Raw genomic sequence first — 6,055 nt, forward strand, 5'->3', positions numbered from 1 at the left:
CTTTGTACCAACAGAGCATTGTTTAAACACAACAGCCTATCACAGTCTTGTTGCTGACCTTGTCCATCCCTCTGTGGCCACAGTGTACCCTTGTGGCTGCTTGCAGTACAATAATGGAGCATATCACATGGCTCATATCATCCCGAACTCGGTTCTCGAACATGATACTGTACTCCTTTGTCCTCCAATAGATGAGCTTTGGGATGTGGTCAAACAGAAGATTCACATCATGGATGCGCCGCTGACAAGTCTGCAGCAAGTGTGTGGTGCTCTAATGTTGAAATGAACCAAATGGGAAGGAATGGAGGTGTGGTGTTTCTAACACCCTATTGAAAACTCTGCCACAAAGAATTAAGGGAAAAGTGGTTCAAAACCAGGACTAGCAATATTTCTCTACTGAAGTGGCCAATGATATATAAATAACAGGAGCACTCAACACATTTAGTCATATGTACTTTTGATTAAGATGCTAGATGCCAATCAGTAAGCAAATCTCCACATTTAGTGCATAATTTTGGCACTTCTAATGACTACGAGCCGTTTGCTTCAGGCAGAGCTACAATTCTCCTAACTAATCCCACAAAACATGTGAGACAGCTTGCTACAATAGTAGAAGACACAGATGGATGAAAAGCTACCTCCTCTTCCTCCTCCGTTATTCCAATGCATCCCTCCTGGCTACTCTAACAACACGCCAACACACGCATACACAAACACACATGAAAAAAACAGAATGGGAAAGGGGTCATTTTAACTTAAGCCCTCTGACAGATTCAAAGACCTTAAGGTAGAGCATCTCATTATAGAGCTGCAAACACCAGAGAGCTTCCTTTAAACTGCGAGGTTCAAACAAGAGACGGGCACTTTTAACACGAAACCCACTCACGAGCATTTAGTAACCTCGCCAGTTTAAAGATTAGTGAATACAAATTTACACTTCTACACAAACAAAGGATTTATTTTGCTACGTAAGAAAAATACTGACTGACTTTTTTTTGTCTTTTTTTTCCCTTTCCTGCAAGTGAAAGTCCAACTTTGTCTGAAACATTTCCACTCTGTAGAACTTTGCACATCTTTTCCTGCCGGTAAGGACCTGCACAGAATGGAAAGGAGACATTTACAATTCAGACTTCGGTCTGCCTTTATTCCCTGTCGATGCATTTCCTCTTGCTGCTCTTTTTTTTAAATATATATTTCAATTCAGAATTTTATCATGATCACAATTATTTGGCTTGAATATGTGTTCTTTAAATTTAACTTTTTTCCCCCTGTGTACGTGTAGTCGTCCTATTCAGTGTCGCTTTTTCCAAAAAGAAGAAGAAGAAAAAAAGCGCCTTTCACTCCTGATATGAATCTCATTTTGGCAGCAAGGTAGCACAGCTTTGCATGATTGGCTGTATTGCTGTCCTCTCACACTCCCACAGACATGCATTTGATTTGTCACCGGCATCCAAAGTCTTACCCAAACACTGCAAAGAATCTCTGAGTAAATGTTCCCTGTTGGCACATTTGAGCTGCACAGAAACAAGCTATTCCTTCAGAAGGATCCCTGTAGAACGCTTCTTGCGAGAGGAGATTAGAATGCACTGCAAAATAAAGAAAATAAATGATGTGAAGATGGCTTGGCATGTAAAAACATGTGGAGCATGGTACATAATTACCATATGATAAGAGGGCTCTGGGAAGGTTTCATTCAATCCTTTCTTGTGAGGAGAGATTGAGGCAAAAAACTTAAGTAATTGGCTTCAGAAGTTGCAGCTTTCTTGCCTTCCATTTCCAGGCTGAGAGGCAGAAACCTGCCATGCTTGTCAAATCTTCTTGTCTGTTAGTGTGATGGCCAGAGAAAGAGAGCAATGGCTTCCGTCTGTTAGAGCACGAGGAGAAATGCAAGTTTTCCTCAAGAGGGGAAATGTATTTACATTTTTTTTTTTTTTAAAAAAGCAAGATATTTGCAGCTCTAAAAAGAGATTTTTAAGATTCAGGACGGTGTTAAATACGTCATACCTACGAAAAAAATGCAGTCAAAGGTAGTCTTGGGCATAACTTCCCACAGCATTATCAATGATGTTAAAATGAACAAAGGTGACAACTTTTAGCTATGCATGTCAAACAAAAATCAGATTCCAACAATTGCAAATCTTTTTTAACTACTGGTCGCAAATAAAATCTGAAAATCTCAGTCCAAATTCTTCGAAAGGTTATCTGTTGTGCCCTTTTTATTGTGTATACAAAAATCAGCATAGAAGTACTCTGCAGTGTCTTGGACATGTCTTTTGACTCACTTCACCAAATGGAGCTTGAGAGTTTTTAGAACTGAAATGGCTGGGATAAGATTGTGGAGGCTGACTATTCAAATTCAATCCAATAAAAGACCCCAAAGTAGCCACATCTTTGCCTCCGATAACCCCAACCACCACTGCACCAAAAAAAAAAAAAAAAAAAATCGTGCATGTTGGTCTTCACTTGAATTTTTTGAGTTATGTCCACTGTATGCTCTTCAAAAACATTTGGAATAACTTCAGTTTAAGGAATAAAGGAGCCTATTGTACACAGCTTTCAGTTCCTCTACTGACAGTTTTAACTGTACTGTGGAAGAGGCAACATTGTGTTTCAAAAGCTGCTGGTGAGGACATTTTCAAAGCAAAAGCAAAGCAGAGCAAGGTGCTGAGCATGATGGTTGGCATGTTGATTTAAGTCTAGTGCATCATTATCTGCACATATCACAACAAATGCAGTCAGACTGAAATAATCCACTCAAATTTGCCAGTAATTGCTGATTACTGGCCACATTGAGTCTGAAGTTGTTTTTTTATAGGTCTTGTTGCCATATATTTCCTACATCCTATGTGTTCAAAAGGGTTAAACTGAATGTGCTGCAAACATTAAAAACAAACATTTTATTCGCATCTCATATGCAAAGGGTTGGGTTCACAAAGAAGGCTAAGAAAACTTGCAAGACCATACTTATTTGTGGCTTGTGGTTAGAAAGACAATATTTTGCTTTGACTGACAAATAGATGCTTGGGTATGCAGCAACAAAATCAGCAATTTTCCATATGTCGTCTTCTTACTTAGGGAAAAAAAAAAACATGTCTTTATTTCAGGATGCGTTGCCTCTTTGACAAACTAAGGCTCATTTGGAAGACAAGTGAATCCAAGCAAAACACTGAAATCTTAGTAAACAAAGCAGATCCTTTGGTGAAAATTTCCTGCATGCTGCTCGTATTTCTTCTATGTTCTAAGAGTCCCTTAAACACAGTGTTTGAGTTATTATCGGTGGATTGCCAAAGCACACATACGACTTCGAAATTCCTCCCCACGTTTTTCAGAAATGCTTTCAGTCAACTGGATCTTGATTTTTTTTCCAAAACTGATTAGCTGCTGCCACTGCCAGTGTTTGGAGAGGGCCATCTCCAACTGTTCAACTTTCAGCTCTCCAGCTTGTATTTGGCTTTTTGTTGGAGTATCTCCACCAGAAAATGTATACGCTTTTCAAATTTTCTATCACATGAACTCGTCTTTGATACGGGCTCAACAAAGTCAACTGGGAACCTAATATCAGACTTACTGGCTGGCAAATTAATCTTGAGTCCAGGATCAATCTTTAGGGAAGGAATGCAAAAGTTCCACTTTTCACTTGACAGTCAGACAGACTGCAGAACTTTCCTGAAATATTTGCTGCTCAGTAGGAGATAAACAGCAAGGTTAGAGGATGTGAGCAGGTGCCACAGTCTAACATTACATCTTGACTGCGCTATAAAACACAACCCCTCCTGTCACTCTCCCTCCCCAATTTCCTCTTACACCCGCACAGCATGAGGAAGAAACATGGGGATTTGCTCCAAAGTAAACAAGCAGGGAACTCTTTTGACCCTTGTCTTTATATTACCAGAAACAAGCAAATATGTGGCTGTCAGTTGAAACTCATTGGCTTCTTTGTTGCATTAAAGTCAGGAGGTTGCTAGTTCTAATCCAAGCTGGAGGCGTTCTATGTGGATTTGGCATGGTATCTGGACTTCCTCCCACGCTCCAAACACCTGCCTGTCAGGTTCGTGTGCATTCAACAATTTTTTTGAAGCTTATGCAGCACAATTTCAGCCTTAACTAATACAGGCTCTAACCGGTTAGAGCCATGATATTTTTATGTAGCACCCCACTGCTCTGTCCGCTAGTAACTGGGACAAGAACTTAAACTCACTGGTGGGGTGGCTATTTGGGTTCGTTAAATTCTGGTAGATACCACGCAGGTTTACCTATATTGAGTAATTCCTTACTCGTCCAATTACCATATACTCCTTTGTTGTAACATAAATAACTCCAGACAACCAGCTACCTGAACAGTTTCTTTTAATAAGAACTTGGAAAAATAAAACCTTAACTCCCCAATACCTCAAAATAATCAAAAAAACTTAAACATAGAGCAAGGTCATCAATTCCTCACACTAAATGTTTCCCAAAATAAAATAAACTCAATAAGGCACGTTTTCTTTTCAGTCCCTTATATTTTACTCACTTGACTTTTGTGTTTTTTAAGAAAAACCCTTACTGTGCTGACTCCATCATTATGTTTTGTTAAGTATTTGGTGGGTAAATTGTAAGTTAAACTATGGAACCTCACTGACACCTAGTGGACATTGTTTACATATTTAATTTGGTCAGTCAAGCAGAACTCGTCCAGCTGTAGGGTTGGTGTCTTCACGTTTGTTCCTTGGACACTATTTGTCTCTAAGTTCATTTTATTAATCGTTATTCCAGCATTGTGTAATATTTTGTAGAAAAGTTTTACGTTTCCCAACCAATATTTAAAGCTACATCGTTAGCTAACTGGAGAGAATTGGGAGTCACGTGTTTGCCTAGTTGTTTTCTGTATCTGATGTATATACCTTTGTGCTTTGTTACAGTTTTACAAAATAAAATAAAGGAAGAGAAAATAAAAGGAAAGAAAAACAAACCAGCAAAGAGCTGCAAAATAAAACAAGAAAACTATCAAGGACTGGATTATTTTCAACTCAAGTGTTAGCTAGCTGTCTAGCTTTGTGAGAGCAACACATCGTGAGGGCAGCATACTTACTTTTAAGTGTTGCTTTACTATAACCAGAATTCCAATTTTGTCACTAACAGAACAACATACATTTATCGAAAATTTACAGTTCTAAACACAATATCACACATGGGCCCATACTCTCTCACACACACACATGCTGTCCGGTACAGGTTCAAGTTTTCGTTGCAGGCCTGATGCAGCTAGGGTTAAACAATGAACCAATTCAAACCTGCTCGCTCAGCCGACGTCCTCTCCGTCAAGGACGCTTCGCGAGTCCAATCGCCTTTAAAACTCCACCACGCGAGTTGCAGGACTACTCCTCCGTCGCGCTGAAATCAGTGTCGCCATGTTGACATGTTCCTCTCGTCTGGGTTCTTCTTTTTCTCTTCTTCTTCCCATAATTCCCTTGTCCCGTTTTTTTTTCTCTGTTGAGTTCACTTGTCCCTCGTTAACCTAAACTACTTCAGGAAATTCAATACAGTCTTTAAACAAATTAGATAATTGATCACACAAGAATACACTTATTTACATATACGAGTCACCTCCAGAAAAGTTTTGGATTTCTGTTTTTCCCATCATTTATATAATCACTTGGATTAAAAATGTACAAAAACAATAATACACATTCTCACTTATCCCTTTTTTTCTTTTTTTTTTTTTTTACATAAGACCAACCTCGTAAATATTTTGTAAATATTAAAGGGCCTTAAGTGCATGGTTTTTTAACCAGGGGCTACATTTATAATCCTCACAACTTCTTTATGCTTTTCACAATTTTTTTTTCTATGAAAGAAATGTCAGGTTTCTATTTTTCCTCTCTTTATTTATGTGATTGCATATTTTGCATGGAAGAAATGCCAGATTCTTTAAACTCCCTTCATGTGTAAGCACCCATTGTGAAAACTTGAAGCAGACAGTCTGAGTGAACAAAGAGTCATCACAAACCTTATTGTAGTACATGATGTCCTAGTGCGACATTTTGAGTTTTGGCAGAGTAACTGTATCACAAGT

At 38.7% G+C, this 6,055-nt stretch overlaps 1 long non-coding RNA gene across 1 annotated transcript; it reads right to left on the bottom strand.

Moving 5' to 3' along the window:
- Positions 1 to 1,010: 1,010 nt before the first annotated feature.
- LOC114153518 (uncharacterized) lies at positions 1,011 to 1,860 on the bottom strand. The gene is made up of 3 exons (XR_003597345.1): positions 1,662 to 1,860; positions 1,463 to 1,586; positions 1,011 to 1,093 (listed from the first exon to the last, which is right to left on the bottom strand). It is a non-coding gene; the product is annotated as an uncharacterized LOC114153518 (long non-coding RNA).
- Between the last annotated feature and the right edge of the window lie 4,195 nt (positions 1,861 to 6,055).

This window comes from Xiphophorus couchianus, chromosome 11 (assembly GCF_001444195.1).
Source record: "Xiphophorus couchianus chromosome 11, X_couchianus-1.0, whole genome shotgun sequence".
Classification (NCBI taxonomy): Eukaryota; Metazoa; Chordata; class Actinopteri; order Cyprinodontiformes; family Poeciliidae; genus Xiphophorus; species Xiphophorus couchianus.